General features: G+C 38.3%; 1 non-coding gene across 1 annotated transcript; it reads right to left on the bottom strand.

Moving 5' to 3' along the window:
- Positions 1 to 2,749: 2,749 nt before the first annotated feature.
- On the bottom strand, positions 2,750 to 2,853 carry LOC112731878 (small nucleolar RNA R71). The gene has a single exon (XR_003167631.1). It is a non-coding gene; the product is annotated as a small nucleolar RNA R71 (small nucleolar RNA).
- Positions 2,854 to 22,766: the final 19,913 nt, after the last annotated feature.

The raw sequence follows: 22,766 nt of genomic DNA, 5'->3' as shown, positions 1-22,766 counted from the left end.
GAGGAACGAACGCATCTCTATACGCTTATCTGAAATTCTCACCAATGAATTACATAAGTATCACTATCTTTATTTTATATTTTTCTTTTAATTAGTAAATCTCTATAATCAATTGAATCCGCCTGACTGAGATTTACAAGGTGACCATAGCTTGCTTCAAGCCTACAATCTCTGTGGGATCGACCCTTACTCACGTAAGGTTTATTACTTGGACGACCCAGTGCACTTGCTGGTTAGTTGTGCGAAGTTGTGACAAAGAACTAAGATTATGAATGTGCGTATTGAGTTTTTAGTGCCGTTACCAAGGAATGGAACCGTCACGATTTCTGCGCACCAAGTTTTTGGCGCTGTTGCCGGAGATTGTTCGAGTTTGGACAACTGACGGTTCATCTTGTTGCTCAGATTAGGTAATTTTATTTTAATTTTAAGTTTTTGTTTTTATTCTTTTTATTTTCAAAAAGTTTTCAAAAAAAAAAAAGAATTTTTCAAAAAAATAAATTATTCTATGGCTTCAAAATTTATAAGAAGGAATTCTGGAATTTCATGGGATATGTTAAATCCTGGCTGGCTGTAAAGCCATGTCTAAATTCTTTTGGACTGAGGCTTCTTCTTCACATGCTTGAACTATGTATGCTGAAGCTTGGCTGGCCATTGGCCATGTCTAGTGTTTTGGACCGGAGCTTTCACTGAAAGCTTGGCTGGCTAGTAAGCCATGTCTGATTCCTGGACCGGAGCTTTAGACTAACATTGCAAGATTCTTGGAATTCTTATTAAAAATTTTGAAATCCTTATTTTCTTTTCCAAAATAATTTTCGAAAAATACCAAAAAAAATTAATAAAATCATAAAATCAAAAATAATTTTTGTGTTTCTTGTTTGAGTCTTGAGTCAAATTTTGAGTTTGGTGTCAATTGCATGTTTTTAAAATTTCTTGCATTTTTCGAAAATTCATCATGCATTCTTCATGATCTTCAAGTTGTTCTTGATGAATCCTCTTGTTTGATCTTCATATTTTCTTGTTTTGTGTCTTTTCTTATTTTTTATATGCATTCTTGAATTCTTAGTGTCTAAATATTAAAAATTTCTAAGTTTGGTGTCTTGCATGCTTTCTTTTATTGAAAATTTTTCAAAAATACATACTTGATGTTCATCATGATCTTCAAAGTGTTCTTGGTGTTCATCTTTGCATTCAAAGTGTTCTTGCATGTTTCCTTTGTTTTGATCCAAAATTTTTATGTCTTCAGTCTTTTTGATGTTTTTCTCTTTCCTTATTAAAATTCAAAAAAAAAAAAAATATCTTTCCCTTATTCTCTCATAAATTTTTGAAAATTTGAGTTGACTTTTTCAAAACTTTTTAAAATTTAGTTATTTCTTATGAGTCAAATCAAATTTTCAATTTAAAAATTCTATCTTTTTCAAATCTTTTTCAAAAATAAAATCTTTTTCATTTTTCTTTTATAAATTTCGAAACTTTCAAAATTATTTTCAAAATCTTTTTCTTATTTTTATTTCAGATTTTCAAAATTAATGCTAACAATTAATGTGATTGATTCAAAATTTTTAAGTTTGTTACTTGCCTAATAAGAAAGGTTCAATCTTTAAACTCTAGAATAATATCTTTTTAGTTTCTTGTTAGTCAAGTAATCAACTTTGATTTCAAAAATCAAATCTTTTCAAATTTCTTTTTTAAATCTTTTTCAAATTAAGTTTCAATGATATCTTTTTCAAAATCAATTTCAAAATCTTTTCTAACTTCTTATCTTTTCAAAATTAATTTTCAAATCTTTTTCAATTAATCCTATCCTTTTGTTTCAATCATATCTTTTTCAAAACTACCTAACTAATTCTCTCTCTAATTTTCGAAAATCACCTTCCCCTTTTTCTAAAATTTCCTTTTTAATTAACTATTTATTTTAAATTTAATTTAATTTGATTGAATTTTCCTTGCTTAATTTTTGAATTTTTAATTTTAATTTTTAATTTAAAAATAAAAATACTTTTATTTTATTTTATCTAATTTTCGAAAATTCTTCTCCCTCACCTCCTTCTATTTATTTATTTATCTACTAACATCCCTTTTTCACCCAAGAATTCGAACCTACTCCTCACCCTTGTGTTTGAATTCTCCTTCTTCTATTCATATCTTCTACTCACATAAAGGAATCTCTATACTGTGACATAGAGGATTCCATATTTTCTTTTCTGTTTTCTTCTTTTTCATGAGCAGGAACAAGGATAAGAACATTCTTGTTAAGGCTGATCCTGAACCTGAAAGGACTCTGAAGAGGAAGCTAAGAGAAGCTAAAACACAACACTCTGAAGAGGACTTTACAAAAATTTTTGAAAAAGAAGGAGACATGGTCGAAAATAATAACAATGCAAGGAAGATGCTTGGTGACTTTACTGCACCAAATTCCAATTTACATGGAAGAAGCATCTCAATCCCTGCCATCGGAGCAAACAATTTTGAGCTGAAACCTCAATTAGTTTCTCTGATGCAACAAAACTGCAAGTTTTATGGACTTCCATCAGAAGATCCTTTTCAGTTCTTAACTGAATTCTTGCAGATCTGTGATACTATTAAGACCAATGGGGTTGATCCCGAGGTCTACAGGCTTATGCTTTTCCCATTTGCTGTAAGAGACAGAGCTAGAATATGGTTGGACTCTCAACCTAAAGACAGCCTAAACTATTGGGATAAGCTGGTCACGGCTTTCTTAGCCAAGTTCTTTCCTCCTCAAAAGCTTAGCAAGCTTAGAGTGGATGTTCAAACTTTCAGACAAAAGGAAGGTGAATCCCTCTATGAAGCTTGGGAGAGATACAAGGAACTGACCAAAAAGTGTCCTTCTGACATACTTTCAGAATGGACCATCCTGGATATATTCTATGATGGTCTGTCTGAATTATCATTGCTGTCATTAGACCATTCTGCAGGTGGATCCATTCACCTAAAGAAAACGCCTGCAGAAGCTCAAGAACTCATTGACATGGTTGCAAATAACCAGTTCATGTACACTTCTGAAAGAAATTCTGTGAGTAATGAGACACCTCAGAGGAAATGAGTTCTTGAAATTGATACTCTGAATGCCATATTGGCTCAAAATAAAATATTGACTCAGCAAGTCAATATGATCTCTCAGAGTCTGAATGGATTGAAGGAATCATCCAACAGTACTAAAGAGGCATCTTCTGAAGAAGAAGCTTATGATCCTGAAAACCCTGCAATAGCAGAGGTGAATTACATGGGTGAACCCTATGGAAACACCTATAATCCCTCATGGAGAAATCATCCAAATTTCTCATGTAAGGATCAATAGAAGCCTCAACAAGGCTTTAATAATGGTAGAAGAAATAGGTTTAGTAATAGTAAGCCTTTTCCATTATCCACTCAGCAACAGACAGAGAATTCTGAGTAGAATCCATCTAGCTTAGCAAATATAGTCTCTAATCTATCTAAGACCACTGTGAGTTTCATGAATGAAACAAGGTCCTCCATTAGAAATTTGGAGGCACAAGTGGACCAGCTGAGTAAAAGAGTCACTAAAACTCCTCCTAGTACTCTCCCAAGCAATACAGAAGAGAATCCAAAGAGAGAGTGCAAGGCCATTGATTTGACCATCATGGCCGAACCTACAAGGGAAGAGGAGGACGTGAATCCTAGTGAGGAAGACCTCCTGGGACGTCCAGTGACCAATAAGGAGTATCCCTTTGAGGAACCAAAGGAATCTGAGGCTCATCTAGAGACCATAGAGATTCCATTGAACCTCCTTCTGCCCTTCATGAGCTCTGATGAGTATTCTTCCTCTGAAGAGGATGAAGACATTACTGAAGAGCAAGTTGCTAAATACCTTTGTACAATCATGAAGTTGAATGCCAAATTATTTGGTAATGAGATTTGGGAAGATGAACCTCCCTTTCTCACCAATGAACTGAATGCATTGGATAGGCAGAAATTATCTCAAAAGAAACAGGATCCTGGCAAATTCTTAATACCCTGTACCATAGGCACCATGACCTTTGAGAAGGCTCTGTGTGACCTGGGGTCAGAAATAAACTTAATGCCACTCTCTGTAATAGAGAAACTTGAAATCTTTGAGGTGTAAGCTGTCAGAATCTCTTTAGAGATGGCAGACAACTCAAGAAAACAGGCTTATGGACAAGTAGAGGACGTGTCAGTAAAGGTTGAAGGCCTTTACATCCCTGCTGATTTCATAATCCTAGACACTAGGAAGGAAGAGGATGAATCCATCATCCTTGGAAGACCCTTCCTAGCCACAGCAAGAGCTGTGATTGATGTGGACAGAGAAGAGTTGATCCTTCAACTGAAAGAGGACAACCTTATGTTTAAAACTCAAGGATCTCCTTCTGTAACCATGGAGAGGAAGCATAAAAAGCTTCTCTCACTGCAGAGTCAACTAAAGTCCCCACAGTCAAATTCTAAGTTTGGTGTTGGGAGGCCACAACCAAACTCTAAGTTTGGTGTTGAACCCCCACATTCAAACTCTAAGTTTGGTGTTGGGAGGTTCCAACCTTGCTCTGATTATCTGTGAGGCTCCATGAGAGCTCACTGTCAAGCTATTGACATTAAAGAAGCGCTTGTTGGGAGGCAACCTAATGTTATTTAATCATATCTATTTTATTTTCTTTTTGTTATTTCGTGTTTTATTAGGTTGATGATCATGTGAAGTCACAAAAACTATTGAAAAATCAAAAACAGAATGAAAAATAGCATTGAAAATAGCACACCCTGGAGGAGAGCAGTCTGCCGTTTAAACGCCAGAAACAAGCATCTGTCTGGCGTTTAACGCCAGAAACAGGCACCAAGCTGGCATTTAACGCCAGAAACAAGCATCTGCCTGGCGTTAAACTCCAGAAACAAGCTACATTTGGGTGTTTAACGCCAGAAACAGGCAGCAGTCTGGCGTTAAACGCCAGGATTGCACAGCAAAGGCATTTTACACGCCTAATTGGAGCAGGGATGCTAAGTCCTTGTCCCTACTTGATCTGTGGACCCCACAGGATCCCCATATTTTCTTCTCTCCTCTTCACACCTATTCATAACTCTCTTCCCCAAATACCCTTCACCAATCACCTCAATCACTCTTTCCCATCACTTCTTCACCACTCATATCCATCCTCTCTTCCCCATAAACCCCACGTACCTTCAAAATTCAAACTAATTTCCCTCCCAAACCCAACCCTAATGGCCAAACCCTACACCTCCCTCACTCCTATATAAACCCCTCACTCCTTCTTTATTTTCACACAATACAACCCTCTCTTCTTCTCCTTGGCCAAATACATCTTCTTCCCCCATCTCCTCCATTTTCTTCTTCTTCTATTACTTTCCTTCTTCTTTTTCTCGGGAACGAGCAAACATTTTAAGTTTGGTGTGGTAAAAGCATAGCTTTTTGTTTTTCCATAACCATTTATGGCACCTAAGGCCAGAGAAACCTCTAGAAAGAGGAAATAGAAGGCAATTGCTTCCACCTCTGAGTCATGGGAGATGGAGAGATTCATCTCAAAGGTCCATCAAGACCACTTCTATGAAGTTATGGCCAAGAAGAAAGTGATCCCTGAGGTTCCTTTCAAGCTCAAAAAGAATGAGTATCCGAAGATCCGACTTGAGATCCAAAGAAGAGGTTGGGAAGTTTTTACCAACCCCATTCAACAAGTCGGGATCCTAATGGTTCAAGAGTTCTATGCAAACGCATGGATCACTATGAACCATGATCAAAGTGTGAACCCGAATCCAAAGCATTGGCTTACCATGGTTCAGGGGAAATACTTAGATTTCAGTCCAGAAAATGTAAGGCTGGCGTTCAACTTGCCAATGATGGAAGAGAATGCACGCCCCTACACAAGAAGGGTCAACTTTGATCAAAAGTTGGACCAAGTCCTCATAGACATATGTGAGGAAGGAGCTCAATGGAAAATTGACTCAAGAGGGAAGCTGGTTCAACTAAGAAGGCATGACCTCAAGCCCGTGGCTAGGGGATGGCTAGAGTTCATTCAATGCTCAATCATTCCTACTAGTAACCGGTCTGAAGTTACTATAGACTGGGCCATCATGATCCATAGTATCATGATTAGAGAGGAGGTGGAAGTTCATGAGATTATACCTCAAGAACTTTACAAGGTGGCTGACAAGTCCTCCACTTGGGCAAGGTTAGCCTTTCCTCACCTCATATGCCACCTCTGCAATTCGGCTGGAATTGACATAGAGGGAGACATCTTCATTGAAGAGGACAAGCCCATCACTAAGAAAAGGATGGAGCAAATAAGAGATCATGGACCTCAATATGAGCATGAGAAAATTCCTCACCATGAAATCCCTGAGATGCCTCAAGGGATGAACTTTCCTCCACAAAATTATTGGGAGCAAATCAACACTTCCCTAGGAGAATTAAATTCCAACATGGGACAACTAAGGGTGGAGCACCAAGAGCACTCCATTATCCTCCATGAGATTAGAGAAGATTAAAAAGCCATGAAGGAGGAGCAACAAAGGCAAGGAAGAAACATAGAGGAGCTCAAAAGCACCATTGGTTCTTCAAGAAGAGGAAGACGCCACCCTCACTAAGGTGGACTCATTCCTTAATCTCCTTGTCTATTTATTTTCTGTTTTCGGTTTCCATGCTTCATGTTTAATTATGTTTGTGTCTTTACTATATGATCATTTATGTTTAAGTGTCTATGTCTTAAAGCTATGAATGTCCTATGAATCCATCACCTCTCTTAAATGAAAACTGTTTTAAAAACAAAAGAATAAGAAGTACAGGGTTTCGAATTCATCCTTGAAACTAGTTTAATTATTTTGATGTGGTGACAATACTTTTTATTTTCTGAACTAATGCTTGAACAGTGCATATGTCTTTTGATATTGTGGTTTATGAATATTAAATATGTTGGCTCTTAAAAGAATGATGAAAAGGAGAAATGTTATTTGATAATCTAAAAAATCATAAAAATGATTCTTGAAGCAAGAAAAAGCAGTGAATACAAAAGCTTGCAGAAAAAAAAGAGAAAAAAAATAGCAAAAAAAGAAAGAAAAAGAAAAAAAGTAAGCAGAAAAAGCCAAAAGCTCTTTAAACCAAAAGGCAAGAGCAAAAAGCCAATAGCCCTTAAAACCAAAAGGCAAGGGTAATTAAAAAGGATCCAAGGCTTTGAGCATCAGTGGATAGGAGGGCCTAAAGGAATAAAATCCTGGCCTAAGCGGCTAAACCAAGCTGTCCCTAACCATGTGCTTGTGGCGTGAAGGTGTCAAGTGAAAATTTGAGACTGAGTGGTTAAAGTCAAGGTCCAAAGCAAAAAAAAAGAGTGTGCTTAAGAACCCTGGACACCTCTAATTGGGGACTTTAGCAAAGCTGAGTTACAATCTGAAAAGGTTCACCCAGTTATGTGTCTGTGCATTTATGTATCCGGTGGTAATACTGGAAAACAAAGTGCTTAGGGCCACGGCCAAGACTCATAAAGTAGCTGTGTACAAGAATCAACACACTGAACTAGGAGAATCAATAACACTATCTGAACTCTGAGTTCCTATAGATGCCAATCATTCTGAACTTCAATGGATAAAGTGAGATGCCAAAACTATTCAAAAGGCAAAAAGCTACAAGTCCCGCTCATCTGATTGGAACTAAGTTTCATTGATATTTTGGAATTTATAGTATATTCTCTTCTTTTTATCCTATTTGATTTTCATTTGCTTGGGGACAAGCAACAATTTAAGTTTGGTGTTGTGAAGAGCGGATAATTTATACGCTTTTTGGCATTGTTTTTACTTAGTTTTCTGTATAATTCAGTTAGTTTTTAGCATATTTTTATTAGTTTTTAAATAAAAATCACATTTCTGGACTTTACTATGAGCTTGTGTGTTTTTCTATGATTTCAGGTATTTTCTGACTGAAATTGAGGGACTTGAGCAAAAATAAGATTCAGAGGTTGAAGAAGGACTGCAGATGCTGTTGGATTCTGACCTCCCTGCACTCAAAGAGGATTTTCTGGAGCTACAGAACTCTAAATGGCGTGCACTCAATTGATTTGGAAAGTAGACATCCAGGGATTTCCAGAAATATATAATAGTCTATACTTCGCCTGAGTTTAGACGACGTAAACTGGTGTTCAACGCCAGTTCCATGCTGCATTCTGGAGTTAAACTCCAGAAACAGGTTGCAAAGTGGAGTTAAACGCCAGAAACAGGTTACAAACTGGCGTTCAACTCCAAGAGAAGCCTCTACACATGTAAAGCTCAATGCTCAGCCCAATCACACACCAAGTGGGCCCCAGGAGTGGATTTCTGCATTATTTACTCATTTCTGTAAACCCTAGTAACTAGTTTAGCATAAATAGAACTTTTTACTATTGTATTTACATCTTTAGTTTCATCTTTAGATCACGTTTGGGGGCTGGCCTCTCGGCCATGCCTGGACCTTCATCACTTATATATTTTCAACGGTAGAGTTTCTACACACCATAGATTAAGGTGTGGAGCTCTGCTGTTCCTCATGAATTAATACAAAGTACTATCATTTTTCTATTCAATTCAAGCTTATTCCGATTCTAAGATATTCATTCGCACTTCAATATGAATGTGATGATCGTGACAGTCATCATCATTCCCAACTATGAATGCGTGCCTGACAACCACTTCCGTTCTACCTTTGATTGAATGAGTATCTCTGGGATTCCTTAATCAAAATCTTCGTGGTATAAGTTAGAATCCATGGACGGCCATTCTTGTGATCCGAAAAGTCTAAACCTTATCTGTGTTATTCCGAGTAGGATCTGGGAAGGGATGGCTGCGACAAGCTTCAAACTCGCGAGTGCTGGGCGTAGTGACAGACGCAAAAGGATCAATAGATCCTATTCCAGTATGATCGAGAACCGACAGATGATTAGCCATGTAGTGACAGCGTATTGGACCATTTTCACTGAGAGGACAGGATGTAGCCATTGACAACGGTGATGCCTAACATACAGCTTGCCATAGAAGGGAGTATGAATGATTGGATGAAGATAATAGGAAAGCAGAGGTTCAGGAGGAACGAACGCATCTCTATACGCTTATCTGAAATTCTCACCAATGAATTACATAAGTATCACTATCTTTATTTTATATTTATCTTTTAATTATTTAATCTCTATAATCAATTGAATCCGCCTGACTGAGATTTACAAGGTGACCATAGCTTGCTTCAAGCCGACAATCTCCGTGGGATCGACCCTTACTCACGTAAGGTTTATTACTTGGACGACCCAGTGCACTTGCTGGTTAGTTGTGTGAAGTTGTGACAAAGAACTAAGATTATGAACGTGCGTATTGAGTTTTTAGCGTCATTACCAAGGAATGGAACCGTCACGATTTCCGCGCACCAAGGATAAACGACGTAAACTGGCGTTCAACGCCAGTTCCATATTGTATTCTGGCGTTAAACGCCAGAAACAAGTTACAAGTTGGAGTTAAACGCCAGAAACTGGTTACAACCTGGCGTTTAACTCTGGAAACAGCCTAGGCACGTGTAAAGCTCAAGTCTCAGCCCCAGCACACACTAAGTGGGCCCCAGAAGTGGATTTCTGCACTATCTATCTTAGTTTACTCATTTTTTGTAAACCTAGGTTACTAGTTTAGTATTTAAACAACTTTCACCACCCCAGAAGGAAGTGATGAGCACACCTAAAAGGGAGGAGGAATTCCCTAAGCTTGAGCTCAAACCCTTGCCTCCTTCTCTAAAATATGTATTCTTAGGTGAAAATGATTTATATTCAGTGATTATTAGCTCTTCCTTGAAGCTTGGAGAGGAAGAGGCACTTATCTCAGTACTCAGGAGGCATAAAATAGCTCTTGGATGGACCATTGGTGATTTAAAGGGGATTAATCCAACCAAGTATATGCACAAGATCCTTTTTGAAGATGACGCTAAACCGGTTGTGCAACCACAAAGGAGACTAAATCCAACTATAAAAGTGGTAGTCCAAAAAGAGGTAATGAAACTATGGGAAGCCAGCATTATTTATCCTATTTCTGACAGCCCTTGGGTAAGTCCTGTGTAGGTAGTTCCCAAGAAAGGAGGGATGACAGTGATCAAGAATGAAAAGAATGAGCTAATTCCTACAAGAACAGTCACAGGATAGAGAATATGCATAGACTACAGGGGGCTCAACACTACTACAAGGAAGGATCACTTCTTCTTGCCTTTCATTGATCAGATGCTTGAGTGGTTAGCTAGTCATGCTTTTTATTATTTTCTAGATGGATATTCTGGATATAATCAAATTGCAGTGGACTCTCAAGATCAAGAGAAGACAGCATTCACATGCCCTTTTGGAGTATTTGCTTATAGGAGAATGCCATTTGGACTTTGTAATGCTCCAGCAACTTTTCAGAGGTGTATGCTTTCAATTTTTTTTGATATGGTTGAAAAGTTCATTGAGGTATTTATGGATGATTTTTTTGTTTTTGGTAATTCTTTTGAATCCTGTCTTAAGAATTTATCTCTAGTCTTGAAACGGTGTCAAAAATCAAACCTTGTTTTAAATTGGGAAAATGTCATTTTATGGTTACAGAAGGTATTATTCTTGGACACTGAATTTCAAGCAAGGGGATTGAGGTTGATAGAGCAAAGGTGGAGGTAATTAAAAAATTACCACCACCATCTAATGTTAAGGCAGTCAGGAGTTTCTTGGGTCATGTAGGATTTTATAGAAGATTTAGAAAAGGATTTTTCAAAAATTGATAAACCATTGAGCAACCTATTAGTTGTTGATATTCCTTTTGTGTTTGATGCTGAATGCCTGCATGCTTTTGAAACTCTGAAAGCAAATCTTACCTCTGCTCCCATTATAGCTCCTCCTGATTGGGATTTACCATTTGAATTAATGTGTGATGCTAGTGATTTTGCTATAGGAGCTGTTTTAGGATAGAGGCATGGCAAGCTTATACATGTCATTTACTATGCCAGCCATGTGTTAAATGATGCTCAAAGAAATTGCACAACTACAGAGAAAGAATTATTAGCTATTGTATATGCTGTTGATAAGTTTAGATCCTATTTAATTGGTTCTAAGGTTATTGTAAATAACTGCTTTGAAGTACCTTCTAACCAAATAGGATTCTAAACCAAGATTAATAAGATGGGTGTTACTCCTTCAGGAGGTTGATATTGAGATAAAATACAGGAAAGGGTCAGAAAATCAAGTAGCTGACCACCTTTCCAGAATTGAACCTGAAGCAGGAGTGCAGTCACCCACTGCTGTAGCTGAGACATTCCCGGATGAGCAACTGTTCCTCATTCAGCAGGCTCCATAGTTTGCAGACATTGCAAATTACAAAGCCATGAATTTCATTCCAAAGGAGTACAGTAGACAACAAGTAAAGAAGCTACTAACTGATTCAAAGTACTACTTTTGGGAGGAGCCATACCTTTTTAGAAGATGCTCAGATGGTATAATCCGGAGATGTGTTCCAGATGGAGAAATACAACAGATTCTTTGGTACTGTCATGGTTCTAATTATAGAGGTCACTTTGGTGGTGAAAGGACAGCTACAAAGGTCCTTCAGAGCGGGTTTTACCCGTCGACTCTCTTCAGGGATTCAAGAGCATTTGTAAAGAGTTGTGAGATGTGAAAGAACTAAGAATCTCCCTGCCAACCATGAGATGCCATAGCACGGGATTCTTGAGGTTGAGTTATTTGATGTCTAGGGTATTGATTTCAATTGACCTTTTCCTCCCTCATATTCCAACAACTATATTTTGGTGGCAGTTGATTATGTGTCCAAGTGGGTGGAAGTTGTGGCTTGATGAGCGGATAATTTATACGCTTTTTGGCATTGTTTTTAGTATGTTTTTAGTATGTTTTAGTTAGTTTTTATTATATTTTTATTAGTTTTTAAATAAAAATTACATTTCTGGACTTTACTATGAGTTTATATGTTTTTCTATGATTTCAGGTATTTTCTGGCTGAAATTGAGGGACCTAAGCAAAAATTTGATTCAGAGGCTGAAAAAGGACTGCAGATGCTGTTGGATTCTGACCTCCCTGCACTCAAAGTGGATTTTCTGGAGCTACAGAAGCCCAATTGGCGCGCTCTCAATTGCGTTGGAAAGTAGACATCCTGAGCTTTCCAGCAATATATAATAGTCCATACTTTGCTTGAGATTTGATGGTCCAAACAGGCGTTCCAAGTCAGCTTAAGAATTCTGGCATCAAAACGCCAGAACTGGCACAAAAGCTGGAGTTAAACGCCCAAACTGGCACAAAAGCTGGCGTTTAACTCCAAGAAAAGTCTCTATACATGGAAGCTTTAATGCTCAGCCCAAGCACACACCAAGTGGGCCTGGAAGAATATTTCTGCATTAATTACTTATTTCTGTAAACCCTAGGCTACTAGTTCTCTATAAATAGGACCTTTTGCTATTGTATTTTCATACTTTTGATAGACCTTTTCACGTTTGGGGGCTGGCCTCACAGCCATGCCTAGACCTTGTTCTTATGTATTTTCAACGGTGGAGTTTCTACACACCATAGATTAAGGTGTGGAGCTCTGCTGTTCTTCATGAATTAATGCAAAGTACTACTATTTTTCTATTCAATTCACGTCTACTTCTTCTCTAAGATATTCATTCGCATCCAAGAACATGATGAATGTGATGATTATGTGACACTCATCACCATTCTCCCCTATGAACGCGTGCCTGACAACCACTTCCATTCTACATGCAAACAAGCTTGAATGTGTATCTCTTGGGTTTCTAATCTAAGATTAGAACCTTCGTGGTATAGGCTAGAATTATTGGCGGTCATTCCTGAGATCCGGAACGTCTAAACCTTGTCTGTGATATTCTGAGTAGGATCTGGGAAGGGATGACTGTGACGAGCTTCAAACTCGCGAGTGTTGGGCATGTGACAGACGCAAAAGGATCAATGGATCCTATTCCAACATGATCGAGAACCGACAAATGATTAGCCGTACGGTGACAGCGTGCGTAGAACATTTTCACTGAGAAGACGGGAAGTAGCCATTGACAACGGTGATGCCCAACATAAAGCTTGCCATGGAAGGGAGTATGAATGATTGAAAGAAGGCAATGGGAAAGCAGAGGTTCAAGAGGAACAAAGCATCTTCATACGCTTATCTGAAATTCTCACCAATGAATTACATAAGTATCTCTATCTTTATCTTATTTTATGTTTTATTCATCTTTTAATTATCAATCCTTCATAACCATTTGAATCCGCCTGACTGAGATTTACAAGATGACCATAGCTTGCTTCAAGCCGACAATCTCCGTGGGATCGACCTTTACTCACGTAAGGTATTACTTGGACGACCCAGTGCACTTGCTGGTTAGTTGTGCGGAATTGTGACAAAGTGTGATTCACGTTTGAGAGCTCCAAGTCTTTGGCACTGTTGTTGATGATCACAATTTCGTGCATCAAGTTTTTGGCACCGTTGCCGGGTATTGTTCTAGTTTGGACAACTGACGATTCATCTTGTTGCTTAGATTAGGTAATTTTACTTTTTATTTTCGAAAAAAATTTTAAAATACAAAAAAAAAATTTTATTTTGTTCTTCAGAGTTTTTAAGAATGAATTCTAGAGTTTCATGACGATCTGTTGAAGTCTGGCTGGCTGTGAAGCCATGTCTAATCTTATTGGACCGAGGTTTCAACTTATCATCACAAGAGCTTGTTGATTTCTATCAATTTTGCTGTTGTTAGCAATGATCTGCTAAAGCTTGGCTGGCCATTGGCCATGTCTAGTATTTTGGACCGGAGCTTTTATTGAAAGCTTGGCTGGCTATTAAGCCATGTCTAATTCCTGGACCGGAGTCTTAGACTAGCATTGCAATGATTCCTGGAACTCTTATTAAAAATTTTGAACCCCTTTATTTTCTTTTCCATTCAATTTTTGAAAAATCACAAAAATTTTTTTTTATAAAACCATAAAAATAAAAAATATTTTATGTTTCTTGTTTAAGTCTAATATCAATTTTTAAGTTTGGTGTCAATTGCATGTCTTTATTCTTCTTGCATTTTTTGAATATATGCATTATGTTCTTCATTGATCTTCAAGTTGTTCTTGATGATTTCAGTGCTCTGATAAAAAAAATTTTATAAAACCATAAAAATAAAAAATATTTTATGTTTCTTGTTTAAGTCTAATATCAATTTTTAAGTTTGGTGTCAATTGCATGTCTTTATTCTTCTTGCATTTTTTGAATATATGCATTATGTTCTTCATTGATCTTCAAGTTGTTCTTGATGATTTCAGTGCTCTGATCTTTGATTTCTCTTATTCTGTGTCTTTTGTTATTTCTTACATGCATTTTCAAATTATTATAGTCCTTAGTATACAAACTTCTAAGTTTGGTGTCATGCATGCATTGTTTATTTGATCTTAGTTGCATTTTTTATTGTTTCTCATCATTAAAAATTCAAAAATATTTTCAAAATTGTGTCTTTTCAAGTCAATAATACAGAGAATTGAAGATTTAGAACATTCAGCAGAGGAATTACACAGAAAAAGCTGGGCATTCAAAACGCCCAGTGAAGAAGGAAAACTGGTGTTTAAACGGCAGCCAGGGTACTTGGCTGGGCGTTAAACGCCCAAAAAGGTAGGATTTTGGGCGTTAAACGCCAGAATGGATGCCATTCTGGGCGTTTAAAGCCAGGATGACACTAGAGGGAAGATTTTGTTTTTAATTCAAATTTTTTTCAAGTTTTCATAATTTTTCAAAATCAAATCTTTTTCAAATCATATCTTTTCAATCATATCTCTTCAAAATCAATTTCTTTCCATTTTTTTAATTATTATTATTTTCGAAAATCCCTGCTACAATTAATGATTTACTTCAAAATTTTCAAGTTGTTACTTGCCTATTAAGAAAGGATCAAATTTTAAATTTTAGAATCATATCTTTTAATTTCTTGTTAGTCAAGTAATCAACTTTAATTTTAAAACTTTCTTTTTTAATTTGATTTTCAATCATATCTTCTCAATCATATCTTTTCAATCACATCTTTTTCAAAATTAATTTTCAATCATATCTTTTTAATTTCTAATTTCAAAATCTTTTTCAAAATCACTTAATTTCTTTCCCAAACTTAATTTTCGAAAATCTCAATCATTTTTTCGAAATTCTTTCAAAATCTTTTACTATTAATTTGGAAAATTCTTCCCCTCTTCTCACATCTTTCTATTTAAGGGACTAATACTCCTCCTCAATATGTAATTCGAACTCTATCCCTCTTGATAAGTTCGAATTCTCTTCTATCTATCTTCTCCTTCTATTCTTCTTTTCCTCTGACACCTCAAGGAATTTTTATACTGTGACATAGAGGATTCCATACTTTCTTGTTCTCTTCTCTTTCATATGAGCAGGAGCAAAGATAAAGGCATTCTTGTTCAAGCTGATCCTGAACCTGAAAGGACTTTGAAGAGAAAACTAAGAGAAGCTAAAGCACAAATCCCTCTAGAGGGCCTGACAGAGCTTTTCAAAGAAGAAGAAGCATGGCATCCGAAAATAACAATGCTAACAATGCAAGGAAGGTGCTTCGTGACTTTACTGCACCTACTCCCGACTTCTATAGGAGAAGCATCTCAATCCATGCCATTGGAGCAAATAACTTTGAGCTTAAGCCTCAATTATTTTCTCTAATGCAACATGATTTCAAGTTTCATGGACTTCCATTGGAAGATCCTCATCAGTTCTTAGCTGAATTCTTGCAAATCTGTGACACTGTCAAGACTAATGGGGTTGATCTTGAGGTCTACAGACTTATGCTCTTCCCTTTTGCTGTAAGAGACAGAGTTAGGACATGGTTGGATTCACAACCCAAAGAAAGCCTGAACTCTTGGGAAAAGCTAGTCAATGCCTTCTTGGCAAAGTTCTTTCCACCTCAAAAATTGAGCAAACTTAGAGCGGAAGTCCAAACCTTCAGACAGAAGGAAGGAGAATCCCTCTATGAAGCTTGAGAAAGATACAAGTAATTGATCAGAAGGTGTTCTTCTGACATGCTTTCAGAATGGAGCATCATAGGTATCTTCTATGATGGTCTGTCTGAACTGTCCAAGATGTCATTGGACAGCTCTGCTGGAAGATCTCTTCATCTGAAGAAGACGCCTGCAGAAGCTCAGAAACTCATTGAGATGGTTGCAAATAACTAATTCATGTACACCTCTGAAAGGAATCATGTGAATAATGGGACAAATCAGAAGAAAGAAGTTCTTGAAATTGATACTCTGAATACCATACTAGCTCAGAATAAAATATTGACTCAACAAGTCAATATGATTTCTCAAAGCCTGTCTGGAATGCAAGCTGCACCAGGCAGTACTAAGGAAGCTTCCCCTGAAGAAGAAGCTTATGATCCTGAGAACCCTGCAATGAAAGAGGTGAATTACATGGGATATTCCTATGGAAACACCTATAATCCTTCATGAAAAAATCATCCAAATCTCTCATGGAAGGATCAACAGAGACCTCAACAAGGTTTCAACAACAATGATGGTGGAAAAAACAGGTTTAGCAATAGCAAGCCTTTTCCATCATCTTCTCAGCAACAGAAAGAGAATTCTAAGCAGAGCCATTCTGAATTAGCAACTGTAGTCTCTGATTTAATTAAAACCACTCAAAGTTTCATGACTGAAACAAGGTCCTCCATTAGAAATTTGGAGGCACAAGTGGGTCAGCTGAGTAAGAAAATTACTGAACTCCCTCCTAGTACTCTCCCAAGCAATACAGAAGAGAATCTAAAGAGAGAGTGCAAGGCCATAAACACGTCTGACATGGCCGAACCTGGAGAAGAGGATGAGGCAGTGATCTCCACTGAGGAAAACCTCAATGGACATCTACTGGCCTCCATGAAGTTCCCTAATGAGGAACCATGGAAATCTGAGGCTCACACTGAGACCATAGAGATTCCATTGAATTTACTTTTGCCATTCATGAGCTCTGATGAGTATTCTTCCTCTGAAGAGGATGAAGATGTTACTGAAGAGCAAGTTGCTAAGTATCTTGGAGCAATCATGAAGCTAAATGCCAAGTTATTTGGTAATGAGAATTGGGAGGATGAACCCCCCTTGCTCATCAAAGAACTGGAAGACTTGACTAGGCAGAGATTACCTTTGAAGAGACAAGATCCTGGAAAGTTCTCAATACCTTGTGCCATAGGCACCATGACCTTTGAGAAGGCTCTGTGTGACCTAGGGTCAAGCATAAACCTCATGCCTCTCTCTGTAATGGAGAAGCTAGGGATCATTGAGGTACAAGCTACAAGAATCTCACTGGAGATGGCAGACAATTCAAAGAAACAAGCTTATGGACTTGTAGAAGATGTCTTGGTAAAGGTTGAAGACCACTACATCCCTGCTGATTTCATAATCCTAGAGACTGGGAAGTGTGTGGATGAATCCATCATCCTTGGCAGACCCTTCCTAGCCACAGCAAAAGCTGTGATTGATGTTGACAGAGGAGAATTGATCATTCAAGTGAATGAAGACTCCCTTGTGTTTAAAGCTCAAAGATATCCCTCTGTAACCATGGAGAGGAAGCATGAAAAGCTTCTCTCAATACAGAGTCAGACAGAGCCCCCACAGTCAAACTCTAAGTTTGGTGTTGGGAGGCCACAACCAAACTTTAAGTTTGGTGTTGAACCCTGGTGCACGAAATTGTGATCATCAATGGCGCCAACAACTTGGTACGTACAATTGTAATCTCAACTCTTTATCACAACTTCATACAACTAACCAGCAAGTGCACTGGGTCGTCCAAGTAATAAACCTTACGTGAGTAAGGGTCGATCCCACGGAGATTGTCGGCCTGAAGCAAGCTATGGTCACCTTGTAAATCTCAGTTAGGCGGATTCAAATGGGTATGGTGAATTGATAATAAAAACATAAATAAAATATAAACTGGGATAGAGATACTTATGTAATTCATTGGTGAGAATTTCAGATAAGCGTATAGAGATGCTTTCGTTCCTCCTGAACCTCTGCTTTCCTGCTGTCTTCATCTAATCATTCCTACTCCTTTCCATGGCAAGCTTTATGTAGGGCATCACCGTTGTCAATGGCTACATCCCATCCTCTCTGTGAAGATGGTCCAATGCACTGTCACTGCATGGCTAATCATCTGTCGGTTCTCGATCATACTGGAATGGGATTTACTATCCTTTTGCGTCTGTCACTACGCCCAGCGCTCGCGAGTTTGAAGCTCGTCACAGCCATCCCTTCCCAGATCCTACTCAGAATACCACAGACAAGGTTTAGACTTTTTGGATCTCTGGAATGGCCATCCATGGGTTCTAACTTATACCACGAAGATTCCAATATCTCGGACTCGGTCCTCTGTACTAGATATCTAAGAGATATTCATTCTAGCTTGTTTGCATGTAGAACGGAAGTGTTTGTCAGGCACGCGTTCCTAAGTGAGAATGATGATGAGCGTCACATAATCATCACATTCATCATGTTCTTAGGTGCGAATGGATATCTTAGAATAGGAATAAGCTTGAATTGAATAGAAAAACAATAGTACTTTGCATTAATTCATGAGGAACAGCAGAGCTCCACACCTTAATCTATGGTGTGTAGAAACTCTACCGTTGAAAATACATAAGTGATGAAGGTCCAGGCATGGCCGAGAGGCCAGCCCCCAAACGTGATCTAAAGATGAAACTGAAGATGTAAATACAATAGTAAAAAGTCCTATTTATACTAAACTAGTTACTAGGGTTTAGAGAAATGAGTAAATGATGCAGAAATCCACTTCTGGGGCCCACTTGGTGTGTGCTTGGGCTGAGCATTGAGCTTTATACATGTAGAGGCTTCTCTTGGAGTTGAACGCCAGTTTGTAACCTGTTTCTGGCGTTTAACTCCACTTTGCAACTTGTTTTTGGCGTTTAACTCCAGAATGCAGCATGGAACTGGCGTTGAACGCCAGTTTGCGTCATCTAAACTCGGGCAAAGTATAGACTATTATATATTGCTGGAAAGCCCTGGATGTCTACTTTCCAACGAAATTGAAAGTGCGCTATTTGGAGTTCTGTAGCTCCAGAAAATCCACTTTGAGTGCAGGGAGTTCAGAATCCAACAACATCTGCAGTCCTTCTTCAACCTCTGAATATGATTTTTGCTCAAGTCCCTCAATTTCAGCCAGAAAATACCTGAAATCACAGAAAAACACACAAACTCATAGTAAAGTCCAGAAATGTGAATTTTAATTAAAAACTAATAAAAATATACTAAAAACTAATTAAATTATACTGAAACTGTGTAAAAACAATGCCAAAAAGCGTATAAATTATCCGCTCATCACAACACCAAACTTAAACTGTTGCTTGTCCCCAAGCAACTAAAAATCAAATAGGATAAAAAGAAGAGAATATACTATAAATTCCAAAATATCAATGAAACTTAGGTCCAATCAGATGAGCGGGACTTGTAGCTTTTTGAAACTTATCTCACTTTATCCATTGAAACTTATCTCACTTTATCCATTGAAGTTCAGAATGATTGGCATCTATAGGAACTTAGAATTTAGATAGTGTTACTGATTCTCCTAGTTCAGTATGTTGATTCTTGAACACAACTACTTTATGAGTCTTGGCCGTGGCCCTAAGCACTTTGTTTTCCAGTATTACCACCGGATACATAAATGCCACAGACACATAACTGGGTGAACCTTTTCAGATTGTGACTCAGCTTTGCTAAAGTCCCCAATTAGAGGTGTCCAAGGTTCTTAAGCACACTCTATTTTTGCTTTGGACCTCGACTTTAACCGCTCAGTCTCAAGTTTTTACTTGACACCTTCACGCCACAAGCACATGGTTAGGGACAACTTGGTTTACCCGCTTAGGCCAGGATTTTATTCCTTTAGGCCCTCCTATCTACTGATGCTCAAAGCCTTGGATCCTTTTTATTACCCTTGCCTTTTGGTTTTAAGGGCTATTGGCTTTTTGCTCTTGCCTTTTGGTTTAAAGAGCTTTTGGCTTTTTCTGCTTGCTTTTTCTTTTTCTTTCTTTTTCTTTAGCTATTTTTTTCTGCAAGCTTTTGTATTCACTGCTTTTTCTTGCTTCAAGAATCATTTTGATGATTTTTCAGATTATCAAATAACATTTCTTCTTTTTCCTTATTCTTCAAGAGCCAACATATTTAACATTCATAAACATCAACTTCAAAAGACATATGCACTGTTCAAGCATTCATTCAGAAAACAAAAAGTATTGTCACCACATCAAAATAATTAAACTAGTTTCAAGGATGAATTCGAAACCATGTACTTCTTGTTCTTTTGTAATTAAAACATTTTTCACTTAAGAAAGGTGATTGATTCATATTCATAACTTTAAGGCATAGACACTTAGACACTAATGATCATGTAGTGAAGGCACAAACATAAATAACACATAAGGCTCAAAAACCGAAAAACAGAAAATAAATAGACAAGGAGATTAAGGAATGAGTCCACCTTAGTGAGGGTGGCATCTTCCTCTCCTTGAAGAACCAATGGTGCTCTTGAGCTCCTCTATGTCTCTTCCTTGCCTTTGTTGCTCCTCCCTTATGGCTCTTTGATCTTCTCTAATTTCATGGAGGATGATGGAGTGCTCTTGGTGCTCCACCCTTAGTTGTCCCATGTTGGAACTTAATTCTCCTAGGGAAGTGTTGATTTGCTCCCAATAATTTTGTGGAGGAAAGTGCATCCCTTGAGGCATCTCAGGGATTTCATGGGGAGGAATTTCCTCATGCTCATGTTGAGGTCCATGATCTCTTATTTCCTCCATCCTTTTCTTAGTGATGGGCTTGTCCTCTTCAATGAGGATGTCTCCCTCTATGTCAATTTCAGCCGAATTGCAGAGGTGGCAAATGAGGTGAGGAAAGGCTAACCTTGTCCAAGTGGAGGACTTGTCAGCCACCTTGTAGAGTTCTTGAGGTATAATCTCATGAACTTCCACCTCTTCTCCAATCATGATACTATGGATCATGATGGCCCGGTTTATAGTAACTTCAGACTGGTTACTAGTAGGAATGATTGAGCGTTAAATGAATTCTAGCCATCCCCTAGCCACTGGTTTGAGGTCATGCCTTCTTAATTGAACCGGCTTGCCTCTTGAGTCAATTTTCCATTGAGCTCCTTCCTCACATATGTCTATGAGGACTTGGTCCAACCTTTGATCAAAGTTGACCTTTCTTGTGTAGGGGCGTGCGTTCTCTTCCATCATTGGCAAGTTGAACGCCAGCCTTACATTTTCCGGACTGAAATCTAAGTATTTTCCCCGAACCATGGTGAGCCAATGCTTTGGATTCGGGTTCACACCTTGATTATGGTTCCTAGTGATCCATGCATTTGCATAGAACTCTTGAACCATTAGGATCCTGACTTGTTGAATCGGGTTGGTGAGAACTTCCCAACCTTTCCTTTGGATCTCAAGTCGAATCTTCGGATACTCATTCTTTTTGAGCTTGAAAGGAACCTCAGGGATCACTTTCTTCTTGGCCACAACTTCATAGAAGTGGTCTTGATGGACCTTTGAGATGAATCTCTCCATCTCCTATGACTCAGAGGTGGAAGCAATTGCCTTCCCTTTCCTCTTTCTAGAGGTTTCTCTGGTCTTAGGTGCCATAAATGGTTATGGAAAAACAAAAAGCTATGCTTTTACCACACCAAACTTAAAATGTTTGCTCGTCCCCGAGCAAAAGAAGAAAGAAAGTAGTAGAAGAAGAAGAAAATGGAGGAGATGGGGGAAGAAGATGTATTCGGCCAAGGAGAAGAAGAGAGGGTTGTGTTGTGTGAAAATAAAGAAGGAGTGAGGGGTTTATATAGGAGTGAGGGGGTGTGTAGGGTTCGGCCATTAGGGTTGGGTTTGGGAGGGAAATTAGTTTGAATTTTGAAGGTAGGTAGGGTTTATGGGGAAGAGAGGGTGGATGTGAGTGGTGAAGAGGTGATGGAAAAGAGTGATTGAGGTGATTGGTGAGGGGTATTTGGGGAAGAGTGTTATGAAAAGGTGTGAAGAGGAGAGAAGAAAAGGTAGGGATCCTATGGGGTCCACAGTTCCTGAGGGGATTCTGTGGGGTCCACAGATCAAGTGGGGTCAAGGACTTAACATCCCTGCTCCAATTAGGCGTGTAAAATGCCCTTGCTGTGCAATCCTGGCGTTTAACGCCAGACTGCTGCCTGTTTCTGGCGTTAAACACCCAAATGTAGCTTGTTTCTGGCGTTTAACGCTAGGTAGATGCTTGTTTCTGGTGTTAAACGCCAGCTTGGTGTCTGTTTCTGGCGTTAAACACCAGACAGATGCTTGTTTCTGGCATTTAAATGCCAGACTGCTCTCCTCCAGGGTGTGCTGTTTTTAATGCTGTTTTTTTTCATTTTGTTTTTTATTTTTTAGTAGTTTTTGTAACTCCACATGATCATCAACCTAATAAAACATGAAATAACAAAGAGAAAATAAAATAGATATGATTAAATAACATTGGGTTGCCTCCCAACAAGCGCTTCTTTAATGTCAATAGCTTGACAGTGAGCTCCCATGGAGCCTCACAGATAATCAGAGCAAGGTTGGAACCTCCCAACACCAAACTTAGAGTTTGAATGTGGGGGTTCAACACCAAACTTAGAGTTTGGTTGTGGCCTCCCAACACCCAACTTAGAGTTTGAATGTGGGGGCTTTGATTGACTCTGCAGTGAGAGAAGCTTTTCATGCTTCCTCTCCATGGTTACAGAAGGAGATCCTTGAGTTTTAAACACAAGGTTGTCCTCATTCA

Source organism: Arachis hypogaea, chromosome 12, assembly GCF_003086295.3.
Source record: "Arachis hypogaea cultivar Tifrunner chromosome 12, arahy.Tifrunner.gnm2.J5K5, whole genome shotgun sequence".
Lineage (NCBI taxonomy): Eukaryota > Viridiplantae > Streptophyta > Magnoliopsida > Fabales > Fabaceae > Arachis > Arachis hypogaea.
This window is presented reverse-complemented; position numbering and strand designations above follow the sequence as displayed.